Source organism: Sceloporus occidentalis, unplaced genomic scaffold, assembly GCF_023333645.1.
Source record: "Sceloporus occidentalis isolate IW3139 unplaced genomic scaffold, rSceOcc1.0.p SCAF_3, whole genome shotgun sequence".
In the NCBI taxonomy this organism is placed as follows: Eukaryota; Metazoa; Chordata; class Lepidosauria; order Squamata; family Phrynosomatidae; genus Sceloporus; species Sceloporus occidentalis.
In genome coordinates this window covers 211,824,712-211,836,488 of record NW_028316983.1, presented here as the reverse complement: position 1 = coordinate 211,836,488, position 11,777 = coordinate 211,824,712, and positions in this window count along the sequence as shown.

Here is an 11,777-nt window from a genome sequence, read left to right as displayed (position 1 = left end):
TTGGTTCTGGTAGCAGCTAACATTGCACATAAAAGGCACCTGGTTTAATCCCCAGCATTTCCATTGGAAAACTTCTAGCAGCAGATGATGCAAAATCTCACCCTAAGAGCTGGAACAGCCACTACCAAAGTGATCAGACACCGCTAGGTTAGGCAGAGAGATAATTAACCTTATGAAAAAGAAATTCCTTATCTTTGATTTGAGCAATTGAAGAGTGAGTCACTTCAGCAGGAAGGGCTTGATGAAGAATGCATACTTTTCCAATGTCAGTATGTGTCTCCCCCTTCTCTCCCCCCAAAAAAATTTCATAGATATATGAAAGGAAGCGCATAGGATTTAGTCACAAGTCATCTTTAAATCAGAAGGTCTTCATTATGTGTTGCTGCTTTTTATGCGTTGCTTTTATTGGCATCTGTGGTTAATTGCTTTAGCTGGACTGAGCTAGTCAGCCAGGAGTTCCTTGGATGTCTATGTATTGGCCTGTAGCCTGCTTCTGTTTGGTATATATATTCGAGGGCATTTTAGTTGGTGAAATTTCTCCTCTATTTTTCTAGTGCCTATGTGATACTCAACATGGGGTATAATGCTTTGAATTCAGCATATCACAGAATGCAAAAATGCAGCAAAATATAGTGAAGTACAATAAAAACTCTACACAGACACTGATGAAATCTGAACAGGCTGTGGCTTATTATGAAAGAGATTTTGGAGTTGTAGTAGGTGTGTGTGTGTGTGTGTGTGTGTGTGTGTGTGTGTGTTGACTTGGCAGCCCCATGAATTTCACAGGGCTTTCTTAGATAAGCCGTACTCGGAGGTAGTTTTGGTAATTCCTTCATAGCCTACAGCACCTGGTATTCTATGGTGTTCTTCTGTCCAAGTACTAACCAGGGCTGTTCCTGCTTAGCTTCCAAGATCAGACGGAATCTGGTGCCTTCAGTGTATTTAGGCAGCTCAATGCAAATATTGACCTAATGTGCTGTTCAAGAATTCTACATTGGGTGTAATTACATAGAGAATAAAAAAAACAGAACAAAATAAAAACTGCCAAGGTAATACTGTCCTTATACAGTTGGCCCTCTATATCCACAGATTACTTATCCATGGATTCAACCATGTATGGAATTATGCTCTTGGTGAGGGTTACTTTACTCTAACCTTTCAGTCTAGCATTGTACCCATAAAAGTCCTATCTTGTCATTACATATTCTGTGGCTCCTGTTTCAAAATTGGGCTATTGGTTATGTTTGATAACCTTGAGTGAATTGATCTTATATTCTAGAAGCTTAGAAATTTAATATTTTGGAAGTTATTTTCCTTTATATTTTAGTTCAAAAGGTAGGATCTAATATCTAATCTTTGAAAATTCCTCTGTAGGGTCTAATCCAGGGGTAGGCAACCTTTTTGAACCGGGGGCCGGGTTGCTGTCCCTCAGACAACTCGGGGGGCCGAAGCCAAAAACAATAATTAAATAATTTTAAAAATAAATAAATAAATAAACCGGGACAAATGTAGGACAAAAATTTTAAATGGAGGACACTTTTAAAAATGGAGGACACGCAAAAAAAATTGCTGATTTTTTAAAAAATGTTAATATAAATGCATGTTTCTGAGGCTTCTATAGACAATTGCTGCCCTTGTTCCCCCTTGCCTGCCGCTTGCCCCCACTTGCTCCTCCTTGCCCCCTTGCCAGCTGCTTGCCCCCACTTGCTCCTCCTTGCCCCCCTTGCCAGCTGCTTGCCCCCACTTGCTCCTCCTTGCCCCCCTTGCCAGCTGCTTGCCCCGCGCGCAAAGCCCCTGCACGCTTGCGCTGGAGGCCAAAGGCCCCGCGCGCTTGCGCTGGAGGCCAAAGGCCCCGGCGGCAATCTGCGGCAGGGCCAGGCTGGGCCTGGTCCCTAGGCCTCGGCGGGCCGCATGCGGCCCACGGGCCGTAGGTTGCTGACCCCTGGTCTAATCACTCAAGCAAGGGAACTTCAAATTCTGGGAGCAACCATCAAGAAAGACCTCACCTGTTTTCTCACCAGATGCATATGGGCAGGTGGTGGGACAAAGGGAAGGTCCCCTAGCAGATCTCAAAACATGGGCGTGCTCATATGGGAGAATAAGTTTCTTCAGATAATCTGGACGTGAGCTGTAAATAGATAATAACAATATTTATTTTGATGACAGAGTTTACTGATAGAATTATATCACCACACCAACATGACTAAAACTGCTTTTGTGTAATTTTGCAAGCTAACCAGGGTTGGACCTGGTTAATGCTTGAATGGGAAACCACCAGGGAATGCCAGGGATCTCCAGGCTGGACTAGGAACTAATCCTACTGGAGACAGTACTGGGCTAAATGAACCACTGGCTCAATGGGACAGCTTCCTATGTTCCTGTGTACCCATAACAATAATGTTGGGAGAGATTAAAATCTATACTAACAGTAACTCAACAAGAGGCTGAAAAATTACTTTTAAAAAATATTTCATTTTCTGTTACTCATGAGAGCAGTTAAAAGATACCCTTTTGTGCTACCTGTTGCAGTGTTCAAAAAGCAACTTGTTGCATTGCTCATGGCCTTCCATTGTGGGAAGGGGCTTTAGGATAGAGAAGGCTTTGAAAACTCCTGTGTAAAGACATTTTAAAATGCTATTTCGAACACTCGCTTAAAAAAACAAATCACTAGTAAAGGTTGTCAGTTGGACCAATAAAGTTACTGTACTTTATTCCTGTGTCATATGTTTGTTTGTATTTTAAATGTGGCTTCATTGTGCCCTTGTGGCCAAAAAAGTAACTAGTTACAGGTAATGGCATTACTTGTGATTCATGGCTTGTAAATTCATTATGAGGCAAGTGTTGGGGGGAGGGCTTATAGGCTACTTGTGCCTGATGCCCCCCCCCCCAATACTGTGGGATGGGAAGAGCACTAGAAGATCAAGTTCAGTGTGTCCCCCATTTCAGCCAAACAAAGCCAGCATGAGCTTTGGGGCAAAGCAAGTGTGAGCTGTGAAAGAGCAGCGGCTGCCTGGGATCTCCTTTTGCTGCGGCCTTTGCCCTTTGGGGCTGCAGCTTCCTTGCACACGCTGGAGCACAGGGGAGCCAAAGTTTCATTTACTGACTGAGCGACTCTGAAAAAAACAGGCCCTGTTCCCAATTAGTGTTGCAAGTTGTCCAGATCAATGGTGGGTTAAACTGAGCTGCCCACTCGAGTGGGGGACATAGCCTTCAATAAAAGGAGAGGAACGAGTGGGTGTATGTGTATGTGTGAGTGGAAGGAGGGGGAGGCTTGCATCTCTTTCAAAGGACTGAATTCTTTCAAGCGAGCTAGATTCTTGTGTGAAAAACAACTGCCACAATACTTAAGTTGTAACCTTCTCACCCCTGACGGCATGGGAAAGTGTACTCCTCAGCTGTTAGTGAGGAGAGAGGCCGCTGTAGCCATGAGAAATTTTGATTTAAAAAAATGCAGCTCCAAGCTTGCCCTCCTCTTTTGCACATGACATCTTGCCTATCAAACGGCTTAATTGGAAAATTAGTCGTGCTTTTCATTTAGAGCCCTGAAAGTTCAAGTGCCAATAATTTCTCAGGGGCCTTTTATTTTTATTTTTTTCGTGGGGACGGTTTTGTTTTATTTGCATAGGGCATATTCGTTGCGGGATGCAGGAGAGACTCTGCTACAAGAAGACCAAAACTGTAGAGCTTTCACTTCTGATTCATTCTGTTTATGACTGTGCAGATAATAAACCTGCCTTTGTTTTCACCAACTGATTTCTGTGTCCTTTTTGTTTTCATCAGGATAGCTTCAAATACAGTACTTCCAAGCCGATGATATTCGCAAGGGTGGCAGGGCAGACATAATCTAATACAGTAATGTTTGTTTAAAAAATGATCAGTGGAATTATTTATTTCATAGAATAGTGATATTGGGAAATAACAGCTGATTTTAAAATGAGTTATCTTGGATCCATTTTTAATCACACTTTAAAAAACCTTAATCCTTACCCCCCCCCTTTTTTTTTTTTCCTTGTGCACCTGTAAAAATAAACTTGGAAGGACTGTGGGATTTTTGAGGCTTGTTGACTGAAAATACATTTTTGAAATGCTGTATATAAGCACACTGGAGACCTTTCTCAGAAAAGCAATGCCTAAAATTATCACTAGGTCATCAAGTTTTTAATAGCTGATGCATCTCACAATGAGTATAAGGGTAATGTGTGGGTGTATGCTGGGGAGAGAGGTTCTACAGTCTGTGAACCCATCACCATCCCACACATTGAAAAACCTTTATGAAGGCCCTGGCAAAGGCCCCTGGGCTTAACCTCACACCTGTTTTCAGTTCATTACTCTTAGGCCTTCTCTAGATCAAGGATCCACAGCTGTTGCTAGCACACTGAGATGTCCTCTTCCCTGCTGCTCCCACAGCCTCATAGTGGAAGGTCATGGAACTTTAGACTAATGAAAAGAACTTCTGTTGCCACCATCTTAGGGCCTATTTCCCACATGAACTCAGAAACTTGAGGATTATTTTCAATGTTATGCATAGCACCAGGAAATGAATGGAAGAAGAAAATGTATGTACTGTACTATATGTGTGATAGGTTGAATCTTCTCAGCGCTTTCATCTCAAGCCAACCTGAATATGGCTATGGGAGCTGAGCATCACAAGACCCAAACTACTTCTCTGAAACACTAAATGCACAACCATCATAACTGGTGAATACCTGCAACGGCTGGAGGCTTCCATCTCAATGGGCTGGAAAATTCATTCCAAGTATTAGTATAAAGTTTAAAGGAGCAATCCAAGATACTGGATTTATTTTGGGGATACGAGAATTCAAGTTTAAACTAAAACCTGTAGTAGATGGGCTGTCCCACATGGAAGCCATCAATTCACTACTTACAAGCTGTATAAATGCCACTTGGACATATCCATGGATTCCTTATCCACAGATTCAACCATCTACAGCTTGAAAATATTCCAAAAAGATATAAATTTTTAAAAGCAAGCCTTGATTTTTCTATTTTATATAAGGGACATCTTTTTACTGCATCACTGTATTTAATGGGACTTCAGCATCCATGGATTTTGGCATCCACATGTAGTGGTGGGGAGGGTACCAAACCCCAGCAGATACCAAGGGCCCAAGTTAGTAAACAGTACAACCTCCAGTTTGGAACTTGAACCAAAACTAATAATAAGTAATTTAGAGATTAGTTTCCATAATAACAGTCTGCATAAAAACAAAAGGCACTTTTTAGAGTAATACAGCCTGTGTGGTGTAGTGGTTTGTGTGTTAGCCTAGTGCTCCAGGAGACCAGGGTTTGGATTCCGTTTTAGCCATGGACACCTACTGGGTAACCTTGGGCAAGTCACACTCTGTCATTCCTAGAGGAAGGCAATGACAAACCTCTGAATAAATCTTGCTAAGAAACAAGAGTCCAGCCATGATTTCTTAAACATATGAAGGCCTAAACACTCATTACTGTGTATGTGCTTTTAAAGTCACTGTGCAAGAATGCATCCAGTGCCTCATAGGAGATTACCACATGGAGAAGGCAAGCATCCTTCTCCTGTTGTGGGACTGGAATGGCCATGACATACACACAGTTGATGTGAAGTATTTGACTGTCAGATGTTTTCCCTGTTCCCACATGGCTTGACAGTGTGGTGGTGAAAATGAAATAACAAAAGCTAAGTCTTAACACAGGATTAGCATTTCTTGTTTATTTGTCATATTTGTATCCTGCCTTTATTTCAGTGAGCTCAAAATGGCTTACATGCTTATCCTCTTTCCCATTTAGCCTCAGAACAACTCTAGAGGTAAGTAAAAAAAAAGTGACTGGTCCAAGATCATCCTCTGTATTTCTTTCTTCCTTTGATATATTCTGTGATTCTGTACTGTCACAAATGGCCTTTCCTTGGATGACTGTTGTGTGTGCCTGATCATATTGTGAGAAACATGTTGACATAAATCTTGTTGGTGGTATCCAAATTGCAACTTGTGTTTTTGGAAGAGTTTGACCCACTCCAAGCTTGGAAAATAAATGTATACCAAGATTAGAATCAGCCACAGATGTAAAAGGAGATTTTCTTGAATAGTAAAAGGCAACTCTGCTCTGGATTTTAGTCTGAACTGTAACAGGAGTTCAAACTCTATCTCCACAAACAAACTCTACCTTTACAAACAACTTCAGCACCTTGGACAGCTCCTTTCAAAACTAACCGTGGATTTAATGCCCTGCTAAAAATGGGAGCCATTACTGGCCGTAAGAGCCTAAAACAAACTAAAAATCCATTCTTGGAAACCAAGGGTGGCTGTCAGTGACAACTTGAAGTTCTACTACGTTGTGTGGGAAGCCATTTATTGGGAATGATGGTTTTGTGTGGGAAGTTTATATTAAATTAGAGTGGCTAAACCATCCAACTGGCATGAATGAGCTCTGGTGGTGCACTGGGTTGTGAGTTCAATACCAGCCAGGGGCTCTGTGTTGACTCAGCCTGGCATCTTTCCATAGCTTGCTAAAATGAGTACCCAGCTTGTTGGGGGCAAATAGCTTATACTTTGTAAACTGCTTAGTACAGTGGACCCTTGTTATATGCTGGGGTTTGGTTCCAAGATCCCCCGTGTATAACAAAAACCGTGGATGCTCAAGTCCTATTAAATATAATGACATAGCAAAATGGTGTTCCTTATTAAAAAATGGAAAATCAAGGTTTGATATTTGAAATTTATACTTTTTTGGAACGTTTTCAAACCGTGGATACATGAAACTGTGTATAAAAAATCTGTGTATAAGAAGGGCCGACTGTACATCGGTAAGTAGTATAGAAATGTACAGTGCACCCATGTGATACGCGAGTGTGACATACGCGGCTTTCAGCATATCCTAAAAGCCGTGATGGAAAAAGCCCTGGCGTGCCCAGGAAGAAGTAATGGGGTGTGTGCTGCGCCGCAGGCATGAGCCTCCTTATTTCTAATGGGACTCCAGCATACATGGAATTTCCTTTACTCGGAAGATCCGGAATGGATCGCCACATAAGGAAAGGGCCCACTGTACTTGGTATTGCTATTGCATGTTGACACCATTGTGAATGGATGCAGCAGGTGTTTTGTAACAGAGGAAAACTCACCCTTCCATCTTCTGCCAGAGGAGACTCCAAATCATGGTAGAATGGCCTCTAGGATGGATGTGGACACTTATGTGAACAGGCATCCCCGTGATAACCTACATGTTCCTTCTTTTGCTGTTTCAGGACTGTTCCTACCCCAGAAAAGAAAAGAAGCCTAGAGAAGCAGCTACAGCAAAATCCACTACCCCTCTCTTTCAGATTTCAGCAGGAGGGGGGTGGGTGGGCAAAGTCCCATGGTTTCTATTGCAATGTATGAAGTTAATTAGTTTTTGCCTCTTCTTACCCCTTGGCATATCATGCTACCAAGATGGTGCCCTGGCTATCTTATCTGTACCGATAGAAATCTTTCAGACCTACTACAAGCTGAATCACAGACTGTCTGCATATAATCTACTGCATATAATTTCACCAAGATTTTATGACAGTATAAGTCCTAGTGACACTGGTGGTTGTACTGTCCTACCAGCATTAGATGGCTATGTATCAAATAGCCCTATACAAAGAAGGGCCACTGAGAATTGACATTAAGTCTGAGGCAAGATGCATTTCTGGCTCTTCTCCCTAAATCTGTCACCAAACATTACTACGTAGGTAGTCTCCAGTGTACTAGATAGCAAAATTTATCTTGTCATGTATGCTTTGTTTTTCTAAAACTGTCCACAACCTTTTTCACACTACACAATGATAGTGCTATGATCCCACTAACTGCCATGCCAATGCCTGATGGACTCCTGGGTTTATTTTGTGGTTTGATGAAGCACTGGAGATCTCTGGTTAAGAATTCTAAATGCCCTTCTCTAAACCAAATCCCAGGAACCCATAGGATGTTGCCATGGCAGTTCAAGTGGAATTGTAGTGCATAATTGTATTGTGTGAAAGGCCCTCATAGGCCCAGGGCTATTAGAGATCCAGGATCTGGGGATTCATCCCCCCCTTCCCACAGCCCTCCAAAGAGAGACACTATTAGAGTGTTCAGTGGGTGCGGACTACAGTGAGTGACATCTTAGAGGAGAGGTGACACCTGGTTGGGCCCTCCTCCCACTGCAGCATGGTTGTGTGTAGTTCTGCTGCTAGCACCCACCCCTTCTTCTCTGCTGCTAAAGCTTTCTTGGCCATGGGAGCCAAAGCAGTGGACAAGGAGGGCAGAACAGGGCCCTTCTCATTTCTCGGCTGCCCTGAATCTTTTGGCTGAGGTAGCCAAGGTACCAGAGAAGGAGGGGTGAGCACATGCCCCTCCTGGCTTCTCCACTACCTTGGCTATCTATACCAAGAGAGCCAAGGCACCAGAGAAGGAGGGGTGAATGTGTGCCCCTTCCATCCCCTTTAACACATAGGAAAGCATACTATCTGCCTCAAACACACCCGAAGTCAATATGCTAGGTTGGGAGATGCAAGTCAGGCAGTGTGGCACAGTGGTTCCTAAACTTATGTCCTAACTCCCAGAAGCCTGAGACAGCTTGCCCAACAGTCAGGAATGTGGGAAGCTGAAGGTGAATGCATCTGGAGGACCAAAATCTGAAAACCACTGAGCACCTTTCCTTAGCACTTGCCACCCAAGACAACCTCATCTTGCCTAATAGTTGGGCCAGCATTGGCTGCAGCATAGCCAATTGCCCTCTTGTGTTAAATGTTCACTGGAATCCTATATCACATTTTATCTGTTAGTGAATTCTGAATATGTGTATTGGGATATTGGCATGAGTGCCCAATGCACACCGGATTCAGTGTGGAAGTGTGTGTTTTGTGTATCAGTGTGCAATGCACACTGGGGTGTGATGTGCATTAGTTCATAATGTGCATTGACACACAATGTGCAGTGGACACTTTGCTGACTCTATTACATAGTAGTGTAACAGCAGCGCTCTATTGGATGTGGATGTTATGAGACAGCCCTATTCTAATTTCTGAATAAGCAAGTTCACTTACAGAGATGCAACTTTGACACAGGATTTCAGTCATTGTTCCTGTGTGAATCAAGTGAGGTTATTGGGCCCTTTAGCCAGATTTCCTGGTTTGACTCCCCACCCCGTCAGCTTACTTGGTCACATTGTTGTTGTTGTTCTCAGTCTCCTTGCTCACATGTGCTTGTGCCACTGTGTCCTTCAAAGTGTTTGGCTTACATACCCTCCAACATTTCACATATGAAAGCCAGGACATGTGTGACCAAACAACATCAGAGGGTGGTCAACATAGCAAAAATTATTAATGAAGAAGAAGGCACAAATTTGGAAAGGCTGAGGCAGTTTGCTTTTGCTTGAACCTATTGGGAGGATTCAACACACACACACACTTCCTCTCCCCCTGCAGAGTTGCCTGAGTGCAAACTGCTTTTGGACTTTGAACTCAGTTTGCAGCAATTGAAGCAAGCTAAGGACAAAGGGGGGAAGTGTGAGGAGGAGGAGGAGAGAGAACCTGGAACATTTTAAAAACAGCTGAAAAGTGGGATGGCAGAGGGATTTCCTCTGCCAGAATGGAATACCTGGGTGGTATGAGTTTAGGAAGCACGTTAGTGTTTAGTGCCTGTGTACAGATGTGTGTGCACACATCTCCAATTCCTTGCTGTGCCATTGCCTTGGCTTGCACTTCCAGGCAGGTAGCCCCCTAGGTATTCATCTTCTCTTGGGATGAAATGAATGGTGTAAATAATTTCTTATTAACTACACCTGCCCAGGCAGAGCATGATGATTCAGGGCTTCAGTGCATAAATTCTTTTGGACTATGATTCCCAGAATCCTCTAGCCAGCACAGTCCATGCTGACTGGGGGAATCTGAGAGTTATATTCCAAGTAAGTAATGTTTCCAAGCACTGTGATAATCTTCATTGTCATCAACTGCAGATTTACAGCCTTCTCTTTGGATTCATTGCTTGCTTAATACTGGATTGCTGAAAATTTGAAGCCATTGTGACAAATATATAAACTTTTCTTATTTCATACCAACAGCAACACTCATGGAGCATTCTGCAGGGTGCAGATAATTTATTTATTTAAAAATCAGTATCTTTTCTGTACAATATTCTCCCCCCCCCCCCCGCTCCTTTCTCCCCCCTGAGATGGACGGTGGATATGTACATTGATATGAACATGTGTCTGCAAAGCCATAATTCTCTGCACAAATTATATGGAATTGTGGTGCAGATGGGGGAACTGTCTGAACCCAATATAGAATTAATTTAAACAGGGCAAGGGTCTGGTGGACACATCTCAAATTAGCCATGTGGCCAGCGTTTAACCACAGACGTACCAATTCCCATCTGAACATCTGACAGGCCTGAATAATTTATTGCATGCAAATAAGAAGACCTGCCTTTGACAGGAGGACCAGGATCCAATTGCTACAGGATAGTTTCCCCGTAATTGCTAGTTTGTGCTGTCAAGAGAAGCACAGACAGTCCTGCAGCAAGCAATTAGGAAGCTGTGGGGAGTGTCTGTTCCCCCCTTCCCCCCTTCCAAGGATGTTCTTTCTTTGTACCTTTTCTTTAATTGAAAAAGGACCAACCAGGAAGCTCCCATATGGCCCATCCAATGCAGCCTATCTTGAGAATATAAGAACAATTAATTTTGTTGGGCCTAAACTGGCAAAAGACCCCCTCCCCCAAATATGGTAGAAATGCCCCAATGCCCCTAGCAAGTATATTGGAGAAAAACATTGATCCCTGGAGAGTCCAAGTGCCCCCAGATATGGTTGAAATGCCCTCCACAATCCATAGAGACTTTTGATGCAATGTGCGTGTGTGTGTTTTAAACCGAATCCTTGGGAAATGACTTTGAGGACAGCTATAGTTCATTGGCTGCACTTTGCCCACTGGTGCTTTAGATGAGGGAGCAGGTAAAGTCTATTATCTGAAGCCAAATCAGGTTGTTTTACCTGGTGCTTGATAGGTTAAACCCTGAGAAAAACAGTTCATAGCATATGATGATATAGATTCCACTTCTTCAAGCATAAGATTCCATTGTTTGTGGCTTAATTATATGGTTGGCTCAATAAAAGTGGCCCAATGCAAATGGGCCAAAAGTGATGGTTTTGGGCTGCATTGGGAGTGTAGCACTTAGATAATGCATGCCCAGAAGCCATATAGAGAGCGTGCCTGACTGGAAAAAGCCAATTGCAAAAGGAGTAGGAAAATTTCACTCTTTGCTGGTGTCTTGTTTGAGACAGCAGTAGCGACCTGGATTGAGCCCAGGCCCATGTGGACACCATGGTCCTGTGCTAATCAGAGTGGGAGCGGTGTTTGGCCATTCCTTTATCACAACAGATTTGGGAAGATGATGAAGATGATGATGATGATGATGATGATGATGATGATGATGATGATGATGGTTTTGAATTAGTTTGTTTTCAATACATGTTACTGTGTTTGAAACTCCCAGAGCAGAGCACAAGTTAGGAAATTATTTCTAGAAGTAGTTTGTTCTAATTATAGCCATCCTGAATCCCATTTTGGGAGAAAGGTGGGCTATAAATTCAATAAATAAATAAATAAATTACACAATATTCTGTTTGAAAAATTGCTTTTAGGCATCACAGTGTCGGAACAGTTACGGTACTTGTGAGGGTTCTTCACCTCAGTTTGATGCATCTCTAGTGACATTCACAGTAAGTGCAATCACTGCATTTGGAATCAGGATGAATTGTACCCTCTGATGTAGGTATTTAACAT